The sequence below is a fragment of the Quercus suber genome, unplaced genomic scaffold, assembly GCF_002906115.3.
Source record: "Quercus suber isolate HL8 unplaced genomic scaffold, Cork oak 2.0 scaffold_546, whole genome shotgun sequence".
Taxonomy (NCBI): Eukaryota; Viridiplantae; Streptophyta; class Magnoliopsida; order Fagales; family Fagaceae; genus Quercus; species Quercus suber.
Window position 1 is genome coordinate 42,798 of NW_027069994.1, and position 12,966 is coordinate 55,763.

Genomic DNA, 12,966 nt, shown 5'->3' on the forward strand with positions numbered 1-12,966 from the left:
AAAACCAACTTTCTTTTCTATTGAGCATGTTTCCCAACAACCAAACACTAGTTAGTAAAAGAAAGCTAATTAACATCAACCTCCCATATTTGTTTCCAAAAAAAAAAAAAAAAAAAAAAAGAAGAGAACCTAGAGTAATTCACGTTGCTATGCTGTGAAGGTGCGAAGAAAGTGATAAGGATGAAGAGGCAAAAGTAATCAAGCCACAGGTGTAATGGGAAAGTGAGAGTGGTAGGTGAGATGAATAAAGTGAGGGTATTTGTGTAAATTATATCATTCAATACTTTTTCCTTCCCATTTTCCTTCCAAATTGGAAGGATAAAAAAATGTGGGCCAGAGGAATTATTTTTCTCCTTATTTTCTGTCTTTCTTGTTTTCTCTCTTGAACCAAACAGTGAAAAATGTTATTTTTCATCCTATTTTTCTCTCTCTATTTTCCATCTTCCCTATTTTCACCCTAACCAAACATACCCTTAGTGTCTATTGGTTTCTCACTCTCTCTACCTTTCCAAGTAACTCTTTGGCATGGATGGCTTAAATTTTCATTGTTTATCAATTTTAATAAAACCAATGATTGTGATTTCGTATAAGTTCCAAAATATTAGCATTGTGGTCTTAGGGTTAGAGAAATGCTTTATATTATTTATTTTTTATAATAAAATTAAAGCGCAAATGGGTCAAAATATGTTTCATCATTCTATGCCCAAAAAATTCCTTAAGTAAACATAAGAAATTGGATCAAAAGGATATAAAAGATGATTCATGACCTAGCATAGCTTTTGAGCTCAACGAGCTTTGATGAAACCACCCATAAACCTTCAATATGTGCTTAAATGTTTACAAAAAATGCTATAGATTTGATATGATTCTTTGGGAACTAAAATAAGAAACCAATACAATAATCTACTGATAACTCTTGCATCATTACATAGTGTAATTAAAAAATCTGATAGCCCTATTTTTTAGCACTTTTAACAATTTAAAATGTTGTTGTTTATTATCCTTTGAAAGCACTAGCTTTGCTGCCAACTTGTATCGACAAAGTTCCAACAAGTCCTCCCACAAAATAATTAGATGTGTAATTAAAAAGTATTCCACAACAATGGAACCAAATCTTAATATAATTCTCTCTTCTAAAATAGAAAAAAGAAACAAACATAAATTTATTAGGCATACCTGTATAAGTGCAGCAATAGTACAAAATGAATTCTGCAAGGAATGAGCCAAATCTTGAAATAATTCCTTTTTCTAAAAGATGAAACCAAGGGCATACAAGAGGAAAATCTTGAAATAATTGCCGCATACAAAACTATATGCATAACCGTTCAAAGAAAATAACATGGGCATCTTTCATACAAATATTTTCAACAAAACCAGTCATTGCACAAGTCCAAGTAGTACAATGTCTATATTGTTCTGTATCTCAAGTGCTTGGGATCAAATTAGAAAAAAGAAACCTAGTGTTAGTTGGTGGAAGATTGTATGGTTCACCAAAGCCATCCCAATGCATGTTTTCATCACTTGGCTGGCTATTAGGGACAGTCTCTCTACCAATGATATGATTGCTAGTTGGGGAATAACATGTGATCTTTTATGTTTGTTATGCAAAGGAAGCTCTGAGAGTAAAGATCACCTTTTTCTTTAAGTGCCCCTTTTCTAAAAGACTTTGGAGGAAAATTAGGAAATGGTCTTATCAAGATAGGCTTGATGAAGACTAGCATAATCTTATCAATTGTGCTGCAACAAATTGGAAAAGGTAAAAGGTTGAGTGCTAACTGCAGCATATTGAGTTTTAATGTGTGTATATACCACATATGGGTACAAAGAAATGATATAAAGCATTTGAGAACTATTAAAACAGAGGATCAAATTGCTGGTCTTATAAGGAAATCGGTGAAGGCAAGGATTGAAAGTAAAGGACCATATCCTAGGTCTAGTATCAACACCAAAATATGTATTAGTTGGGGTATTTCTGATGTTGTATTAAAGTCTAAGGATTTGATCGGAAAGGTAGAATTTTGGCTAGCTCTTTATTACTTGTTGGTATATTAGTAGTAGTTAGCTGTGAAGTATGTTTATAATTTTTTTTTGTAAATAGATTGTACCGTGCAAACCTACACCTAGTTGTGTTCTTTGAGTTTTGGTTTTGGTTTGCACTTGACTTGTTTGTTCAGGTTTTTTTTTCTATTGTTACTTTGATGTAGTTCCTGGTTGTAGCCTTTGGCTTATTGGCTACTTGGTAGATTCTTAGATTTGAATGAAACAACTCTAGATAAAAACAACACTGAAACAAGGTAATTAAAACATTTCATCCCTTAAATACCCAATTTTTTAACCAAGAAAATACATAAATTTTCCAAAAGCAACTTTGATTTGAACCCCCTCCTTCTTTATCCCTCAAAAGATTAAACTTCACTCTTAATGCAACTATTTAACTCAATCGAGGCGATCTTCTCAATGGGAATCAAGCAAAAAAAAACCAACTTTCTTTTCTATTGAGCATGTTTCCCAACAACCAAACACTAGTTAGTAAAAGAAAGCTAATTAACATCAACCTCCCATATTTGTTTCCACTCTACTAAACCTTCATATCCAAAATCCCTATTTAAACAATCAAAAACCCTGACTCCTACATTTCCAAACACATAAAACAAACATGACGACCTAATTTTTAATAAGCAATTTATCATATATAATAAAGCAATCACCTTTCACAAGGAAAGAAAAGAAAAAAAGAAGAAGAAGAAGAAGATAAAAACGAAGGCTGCGCGATTTTTGTACTTTAGAGAATTTGAGGAGATCATTCTATCAGAGATCTAGTTTTGAGAGAACAAGGGGTTTTTTTTCTTCAAAATTACACTGATTTTCAATCAATTTCATTAGTTAGCACGTTTTCAAAACTATTTAGGAAACTAACATCTCGAGTGTAATAAACTCGATTTTGGAATGCCAAATTCGAGTCCATCAGACTCGTTTTCCATCAAATTGAAATCAAGCCATTCAGACTCGATTTCGGTACTCACAACAAAAACGAAAACAACGAAGAGAAACAAAGAAAGAGAAACACAACAACCAAAGAGAAAAGAGAAAAAATCAAACAATCTTCTTCTCCAAAAGCTCTTCTTCTCCAACAATCAAACACAACAACCAAAGAGAAACAACGAAATCAACAAACCCAATACCCACTTGGAGTTTTTCTGGGATTGGATCACACAGGTTTTGTTGGAGTTGCTGGGATTGGATTGGATTGGTGGTTCTCTCTCACTTTGTCTTGTTCCATATCTCTCGTTCCCCACCGAAGCTCACCTGGGTTTTGCTCAGATCGGATCGGACCTGGGTTTTGCTGGAGTTGAGTTTTGCTTAAGTTTGTTGAAGGTGAGAATTGAACAATGAAATCAAGTCCAATAGGATCGAGTTCTATGTTGAAATCGACTTCATTGTGCTCAATTTAGAACACCGAAATCGAGTTTATTGCACTCAAGATGTTAGTTTCCTAAATAGTTTTGAAAACATACTAACTAATAAAATTGTTTGAAAATCAGTATTATTTTGAAAAAAAATCTGAGAACAAGGAGAGAAGGGTTTTTTTTTTTTTTGGATAAATATGGGGAGAGAAGGATTTGGTTCTATTGTTTTTGGTTTTATATGCTACCTTGCTATACTGGTAACTGGTATCCCACTAAAATTGAATAAACGGTCAAGGTTAAAAACCATTAGATTTAATGGTCAGGATTTGTATGGGTATCGTACTCCCTAAAAAATAGAGAGGGTACAGTAGAATGACCCGATTATTAGTAAATGAAAAAGTGATATTAATGGTGGGCCTAAATGAAAACCAATGGTCTGTTTGGATATCGCTTATTTTGCTGAAACTAAAAACTTATAGTTAAAAGTACTGTAGATAAAGATAAAAGTTAGTTAAAATAATACAGTGGGGCCTATGAATAATACCAAAAAATGCAATGGGGCTCATGAATAGTAGCAAAAATAAGTTGAATAGTAAAATAATTTTAATTTTTTTTATCTCTATCCAAACGGAAGTCAATAAGAGGTTGGCGACATCAACATTTTATAAAAATGTTGTAAAATAGTTTGTGATTATAGTATTACTCATTTTTTTTTTTAGGGAAATGTTAACGAGCACCGTAAGGTGCCCATTAAGGGTTATTTACTATGGGGTCCACTTAATAAAAATTGGTATAAATTAATAAAAATACTAAAGCGACAAGTGAAACTAAAAAAATTAGTTTTATTTGTAAATTTGTCAAAAATCTAATATAAAGTATAATAGTGTGACATAAAGTAGTTTCTTTTTTTCTTGGAGAAGAGACATAGTAAGTAATTAATATATCTAGGAAATGTTAATTATTCTTAGAAATCTATTTATAAAAAGCGGCTATGCTGCTACAGTGCTTCGGCACTGTGCACTCAGTGTGTTTGCACTGTGCAAGCACTGTAGCGATAACAGTGCTTTGGTGAGGCACTTTGTCTTCCTTTTTTTTTTTTTTAGTCTTTCGTTTATATTTTTTTTTCTTTTTATATATATTGTTATACTGACACAACACATTTCATAATATTTTCACAATTATTGAAGTGTCAATTTCTTATAAGTCAAAATAAAATAATAAAATATGAAATTGTGACTAACCACAACTGAAAATAAATGTTTTGTGAAAAGTGGCAATGCTGCTACAATTTGCACTGTTCATCTACGGTGTCATTTTGGTGAGCCACTTTGTCTTTTTTTTTTTGAACAGTAACTACAAATCCAAGCGACATTGTAGGTACAGTAGCTACATTTTTTTTTTTAGTCTTTCGTTTGTACTTTTTTTCCCTTTTATATATATCGTTATACTGACACAACAAATTTCACAATATTTTCACAATTATTGAGATGTCAATTTTATTGCCACTTTAGTGTTTTAGCACTGTTCATCTACAATGCCATTTTGGTGAGCGACTTTGTCCTTTTTTTTTCTTTTTTTTTTTTAAGTTTTGTACAGTTGCTACGGTATCAAGCGGCACTATAGCTAAAGTAGCAACAATTTTTTTTTTCCAATCTTCCATTTGTACTTTTTTTTTTCAGTCTTCCGTTTGCATTTTTTTTCCTTTTATATTTATTGTTGTAGTGATACAACAAATTTCACAATATTTTCACAATTATTGTAGCGTCAATTTCTTATAAGTCAAAATAAAATAAAAAAATATGAAATTGTGACCAACCACAATTGAAAATAAATGTTTTATGAAAAGGGCAATGCCGCTATAGTTTTGCACTGTTCATCTACAATGTCATTTTGGTGAGCCACTTTGTCTTTTTTTTTTTTTTTTTTTTTTTTGAATAGTAGCTACAGATCTAAGCGGCACTGTAGCTACAACAGCTACATTTTTTTTTTTCTAGTCTACTGTTTGTACTTTTTTTTTCCCTTTTATATATATTGTTATACTGACATAACAAATTTTACAATATTTTCACAATTATTGAGATGTCAATTTCATTACCACTTTAGTGTTTTAGCACTGTTCATTCAATTTTTTGCACTATTCATCTACAGTGCCATTTTGATGAGCCACTTTGTCCTTTTTTTTTCTTTTTTTTTTTAAGTTTTGAACAGTAGCTATAATACTAAGCAGCACTGTAGCTACAGTAGCAACAATTTTTTTTTCCAGTCTTCTGTTTGTACTTTTTTTTCCTTATATATATATATATATATTGTTATACTGACACAACAAATTTCATAATATTTTCACAAGTTTCAATTTTTTATAAGTCAAAATAAAATAATAAAATATGAAACTGTGACCAACCACAACTGAAAATATAAAAGCGGCTATGCCGCTATAGTACTTTGGCATTGTGCACTTAGTGTGTTTGCACTGTGCAAGAACTGTAGCGGCAACAGTGCTTTAGTGAGGCACTTTATCTTTTTTTTTTGTTTTTTTTTTTTTTAGTCTTCCTTTGTATTTTTTTTCCTTATATATATATATATATTATTGTACTCACACAACAAATTTCACAATATTTTCACAATTATTGAAGTGTCAATTTCTTATAAGTCAAAATAAAATAATAAAATATGAATTGTGACCAACCACAACTGAAAATAAATGTTTTGTGAAAAACGGCAATGCCGCTACAGTTTGCAATGTTCATCTACTATATCATTTGATGAGCCACTTTGTCTTTTTTTAGTTTTGAACAATAGCTACAGATCCAAGCGGCACTGTAACTACAGTAGCTACATTTTTTTTCCAGTGTTCTGTTTGTACTTTTTTTTTTCCCTTTTATATATATTGTTATACTGACATAACAAATTTCACAATATTTTTACAATTATTGAGATGTCAATTTCATTGCCACTTTAGTGTTTTAGCACTATTCATTAGTGTTTTGCATTGTTCATCTACAGTGCCAATTTGGTGAGCCACTTTGTCCTTTTTTTTTTTTTTTTTTTTTTTAAAGTTTTGAACATTAGCTACAGTACCAAGTGACACTGTAGCTACAGTAGCAACAATTTTTTTTTCCAGTCTTCTATTTGTACTTTTTTTTCCATATATATATATATATATATATTGTTATACTGACACAACAAATTTCATAATGTTTTCACAGGTGTCAATTTTTTATAAGTCAAAATAAAATAATAAAATATAAAACTGTGACTAATCACAACTGAAAATATAGAAGCGGCTATGCCGTTATAGTGCTTCGGCACTGTGCACTCAGTGTGTTTGCATTGTGCAAGCACTGTAGCGGCAACAGTGCTTTGGTGAGGCACTTTGTCTTTTTTTTTTTTTATGTTTTTTTTTTTAGTCTTCCGTTTGTATTTTTTTCCTTATATATATATATATATTATTGTACTAACACAATAAATTTCACAATATTTTCAAATTATTGAAGTGTCAATTTTTTATAAGTCAAAATAAAATAATAAAATATGAATTGTGACCAACCACAACTGAAAATAAATGTTTTGTAAAAAACGGCAATGTCCGCTACAGTTTGCAATATTTCATCTACAGTATCATTTTGGTGAGCCACTTTGTTTTTTTTTTTTTTTTTTTTTTTTAGTTTTGAACAATAGCTACAAATCCAAGTGGCACTGTAACTACAATAGCTACATTTTTTTTCCAGTCTTCCATTTGTACTTTTTTCCCTTTATATATATTGTTATACTGACACAACAAATTTCACAATATTTTCACAATTACTGAGATGTCAATTTCATTACCGCTTTAGTGTTTTAGCACTGCTTATTCAGTGCTTTTGCATTGTTCATCTACAGTGCCAATTTGGTGAGCCACTTTTTTTTTTTTTTTTTTTGAACAGTAGCTACAGTACCAAGCGGCACTGTAGCTACAGTAGCAACAAAATTTTTTTTTTCCAATCTTCCATTTGTATTTTTTTTTCCTTTTATATATATTGTTATACTGACACAACAAATTTAATAATATTTTCACAGGTGTCAATTTCTTATAAGTCAAAATAAAATAATAAAATATGAAACTGTGACCAACCATAACTGAAAATAAATCTATATATATAAAAGCACGAATGCGCTAAATCACTATAGCTACAGTGCTTTGGTCCACTTTTTTTTCCCAAGTTTTGAACAGTAACTACAGTGCCAAGTGGCACTATATCTACAATAGCTACGGTTTTTTTTTTTTTTTTTTCGTTTCAGTAATCGGTTTTTTTTTTTTTTTTACCTTTAAATATTTATGTAAGCTGGTATATATATATATATATATTGTTATACTGACACAAAAAATTTCCCAATATTTTCATAATTATTGACGTGTCAATTTCTTACAAGTCGAAATAAAATAATAAAATATGAGACTGACCAATCACAACTAAAAATAAATGTTATAAGAAAATGTTATAACACTTACTGTGCAGTGCTTTTGGTTTATTCAACTGGCACGATAGCCACAATGCCTAAAGTTTTTTTTTTTTTTTTCATTAATCGGTTTGTGTTTTTTTTTTTCTTTTAAATATTTATGTAAATTGGTATATATATTTTTATACTGACACAACAAATTTCACAATATTTTCACAATTATTAACATATCAATTTCTTACAATTCGAAATAAAATAATAAAATATGAGACTATGACCAATCACAACTAAAAATAAATGTTTTGAGAAAATGTTACAACACTTATTGTGTAGTGCTTTTGGTTTATTCAACTGGCATAGTAGCTACAGTGCTAAAGTTTTTTTTTTTTTTTTAGTAATCAGTTTGTTTTTTTTTTCTTTTAAATATTTATTTAAGCTGGTATATATAATGTTATATTGACACAACAAATTTCACAATATTTTCACAATTATTGTCTTATCAATTTCTTACAAGCCGAAATAAAATAATAAAATATGAGACTGTACCAATCACAACTAAAAATAAATATTTTGAGAAAATGTTACAACGCTTATTGTGTAGTGTTTTTGGTTTATTCAACTGGCACGGTAGCTATAGTGCCTAAAGGATTTTTTTTTTTCAATAATCGGTTTGTGTTTTTTTTCTTTTAAATATTTATTTTAGCTGGTTTATATATTGTTATACTGACACAACAAATTTTACAATATTTTCACAATTATTGACGTGTCAATTTCTTACAAGTCGAAATAAAATAATAAAATATAAGACTGTGACCAACCACAACTAAAAATAAATGTTTTGAGAAAATGTTACAACTCTTATTGTTATGACAATGTTTTCATAATTGTTGAGATCTCAGTTTCTTATACATCAAATAAAAAAATGCTAAGTTCACAACATTTTAACATTAATTTATACAGTGCCTAAAGTTTTTGTTTTTGTTTGTTTGTTTGTTTGTTTGTTTTTTTTTTTTTTTTTTTTTTTTTCCAGTTATCGGTTTGTGTTTTTTTTTTTTTTCCCTTTTAAATATTTATATAAGCTGGCATATCTATTAACTATATAAAAAGAGCCAAAGGCTCATGAATAGTGTTTTTTTGTTTTTTGTTTATTCAATTAGTGAGGTGCACTTTCTCTTCTTCTTTTTCTTTTCTTTTTTTCCCCCTTCAAGTATGCCAGTTGGTTTGAGCTTTGTTTTTGTTTTTTAAGATCTTTATATGTTTACTTTGTACTTACAATGCAAGTTTACATTGTAAATACACAAAAGTGGTTAATATTATAGACATTTGCACAAAAAATTGTAAATATTGTACAAAGTTTGTAAATGTGTACGAAATTTGCCAATTTTTTTGTGACTACAATATAAATTTACATTGTAATTAAGTACAATGTATACATAGAGATATTTTGAAAATGTTGTAACGCATGTGTCAATTTCTTATGAGTTAAAATGAAATAAAATAAAATAAAATAAATATTATACCGAGATCTAGCACAACTAAAAATGTCGTGACATTTTGTTGTTATTACAATATATTCACAACTATTGAGGTGTAAGTTATAGGTCAAAATAAAATAATAAAATATTAGACTAGGATCTGTCACGGTTTTATACGATTGAGATTAACTTTTTATGACATAACTATCAAAATTCTTAAAATTAATGTCTCTTTTGATTAATGTAAATCTCTATGTATTTTAAAAATCAAATGATTTATATTCTTATTTTGTGATACAAATAAAATTTAAAATTGATCCTAATTATTACTTTTTTTTCCCATGGCTAGCATGTGCCTTGCATGTGCTGCCTTGACTAGTTTTATTAAAAAGAGCATATCAACTAATGTTGATGCACCAATTTGTAAAAACTTATACAGTAAAATCAGTAATAATTGTAATACGCTAAGCAAGCTTAGTTGTGAAGTACTTCACAACTAAGCTTGCTTAGCGTATTGATTTTGGATCATGATCACATTTATTAAAGAAAATAAAACGTTTTGATTTCAATTAAGAAATTTTGGGCCACCACCAAGTCCTTTGAAAATTATTAGGCTTTTATAGCCCCAAGTAAGCCCTATGGAGATAGTCCCCCAATATAATTCGAATGGTTGCCACTAGCCAAATTAGTTTGTAATAAGAATGCATATTTATATTCTTGTCTATATTTAAATTTGATCAATCAAAGCCTGTCCCAATGTAGTAAGAACCTAAGAATCAATGTTATTGGCTTATTGCTTTCATTAAAAATAAATAAAAATTAATTTTATTGCTATTTGTGAATTGTGATACAGAACGTATTTAATAATTTATTGTTTCAGTAAGTAGAATCAATGTTATTGCTTTCATTAAAAATAAATAAAAATCAATGTTATTGCTATTTTTGATACAGAATGCATTTAATAATTTATTGTTTCGGTAGGTAGGTAATATCTATTGAAAAATGTTAAAATTACGACAAATTTTATTATTAAAAATTTAAATAAATTCACAAATTGATGTAATAATAAGTATGATTAATGTCATATTATACATATATCATAATTAAGGATTTCCTATTATGTTATGACGATTACCATGTTGTATTTTAGAGGTATGGTCCTTGAGGTTTACTAATGGTCCGTTTGGATTGAGGGAAAGGGAGAGAGAGTAAAATAGAGTAGAGTAGATTTAGCACAAAATTAGCTTATTTTTAGTCAACTCTACTTTACTTCCCTTCACTCTCCCTCATTCCCCCCCTCTATCCAAACAAGCCACAAAGGCACATTTGGTACACTGTAATGATTATTACATTGGAATAGGAATAAGTATTACAAAAAAAACATTAAGTTGAAATGTAATAAGTATTACTATTCATTAGTTTAGTGACCATTTAGGAATAGAATTCTGAATATGCATCCACAATTTAGTAGAGTATAAAAAGAATGTGTAATTAAATCATTTTTAAATCAAATTTTCTAAAATACACTTATTTTAGGGTGTTCAAAATAGAGTTAATAATTAATAAGAAGGAAAATTTATTTTCTTTCATTTTGAAGATGTGGCAACTAATGGTTTTTTAGGAAATTTTTAAAAAAAGTTATTACATAAGGTGAAGGAATAGATATTCAGTACTTTTAATAAGGAATAGTTATTCCTCATTTTGAAGAATAGCTATTTATAAGGAATAACTATTCATTGTAATAAAAATATAACCAAATAACCGAATAGTTATGCGATAGGAATATCTATTACATTATAGTATCTATTACAGTCTACTAAACTTACTCTAATTGTAATGCAATGACTATTCATGTGGAATAACTATCTCTTATTTGGTTGGATCTTTATTACAAGTAATAGTTTTTTTTCTTTGAGAATCTTTTACGTGCAATACTTAGTGTGAGTTTGGATAGTGGCAGAGTGATTTATTTTGCGCGTTTGCATTTTTTTGGCTGGGTCCATGCACTATTCATGGTACCCGCAAGTACGGAAAAATACAAATCTAACTTTAAGATTGGGTACTATAGCACTATTCACACATTTAAAAATTATTTCGCTACAATATTTTCAATTTTCAATTTTTAGCAATAAATAGTATCCAAACAGACCCTTATTCTTTAGTAATAGCTATACATTAATGTGTCTAATAAAGTCGTAAATTAATATATTTGTAAAAATACAATATTTTCATATGCATATAACAATTAGAAAAATATAAATATAAAAAATAACCCCTCTCTCTCTCTCTTGCTCAATTTTGTTTATTTAAAGAAAATATTCTTTTAGATAAAAAAATTGTATAAGTATATTTCATAAATACAAATTTTGAGTTTTATTATGATGTTACATTCAAACCTATAAATAGATTTAGTTATTCCTTTAGTTTTTTTTTTTTTTTAACATCTATTCCATTGGTTTCTCAAATAAGAAAAAAACTTATTCCATTTCAGTAATAAAGATTGCTATTTCTATTTCTTTTGTCTTTTGGTAATTTGAGTTTCAAGTGAGCATTATTGGTCCTTCAATTTTAAAAAAAAAAAATGAACTTCTATTAGTTTACTTGCCTATTTTTCTAACAAAGCAATGACGTACCATTTTTTAAGTGTCCCAACTCCTTTAATTGATTATGGACAACATGATTGGGTTTCACATCATCAAGAGATTTTGGGTCACCAAGCCCATCGTCAAATTCATTGAAAATTTTTAGCCTTTTGTACCCCTAAGTAGAGCATTTACACCAATTTGTGTACATATTTTTTCTATTTTATACAACTACTTTTCCAAAGCACTCACATCAGATTGTGTATTTTATATTATATTTATTAAAATATTATTATATTTTAATATGTCTTTTTTCCCCTTCCTCCCGTATTCTTTCTTCCCCTCCACCAAACAACACTAGTTATCACCAAACAACATCAACAAATGAATCCAACTTGAGCAACTAAATCAACGATGCCCATTTGATAATCACGCTCAACCATTCCAATTCTTTACAACATCCAATATCAAACCCAATTTATATAGCTAAAAAAAAAATCAAAAAAAAATCACAACAATAAATCAATCAAAAATGGGGCTACTGAAATTGAAAATTAGACTTAGAGTTATACAAATCTATCAACATTAATTGCCCAGTAGAGACATAATGTTAAGGGGAACAATACCTTGAGGAGAAGATCAACGTTGCCTAATAGATATGCAAACCCAAAAGTGAAATCAAACCGCTCATCAAAGGTCTAGCCCAATTGGCATTGCCAAGAAAAAAATCAAATTGAATTCCTAATCGGAGAACAATCGTGAAGGAGAAGATCGACTAGGAGGGAAGCTGAAGGAGAGAGAGAGAGAGAGGATGAGTACTAAGTGGTGAGAGATGAGTGGGGAGAGAGAGTAGTGGTATGTGAGAGAATGAAAAGTAGGGATGGAAATTGTTACCCGACCCGACCCGGCCTGACTCAATAAGCAGTAGGGTTGGGTCTGGATTTTTAAAATAAAATCCAACCCGGGGCCTGGTTGGGTTCGGGTTTTGGCAATACCTGCCCTAAACTCAAACCCAAACCTAACGTGCTTAAAATTAAAATTACCAAAAAAACCCTAGTATATATA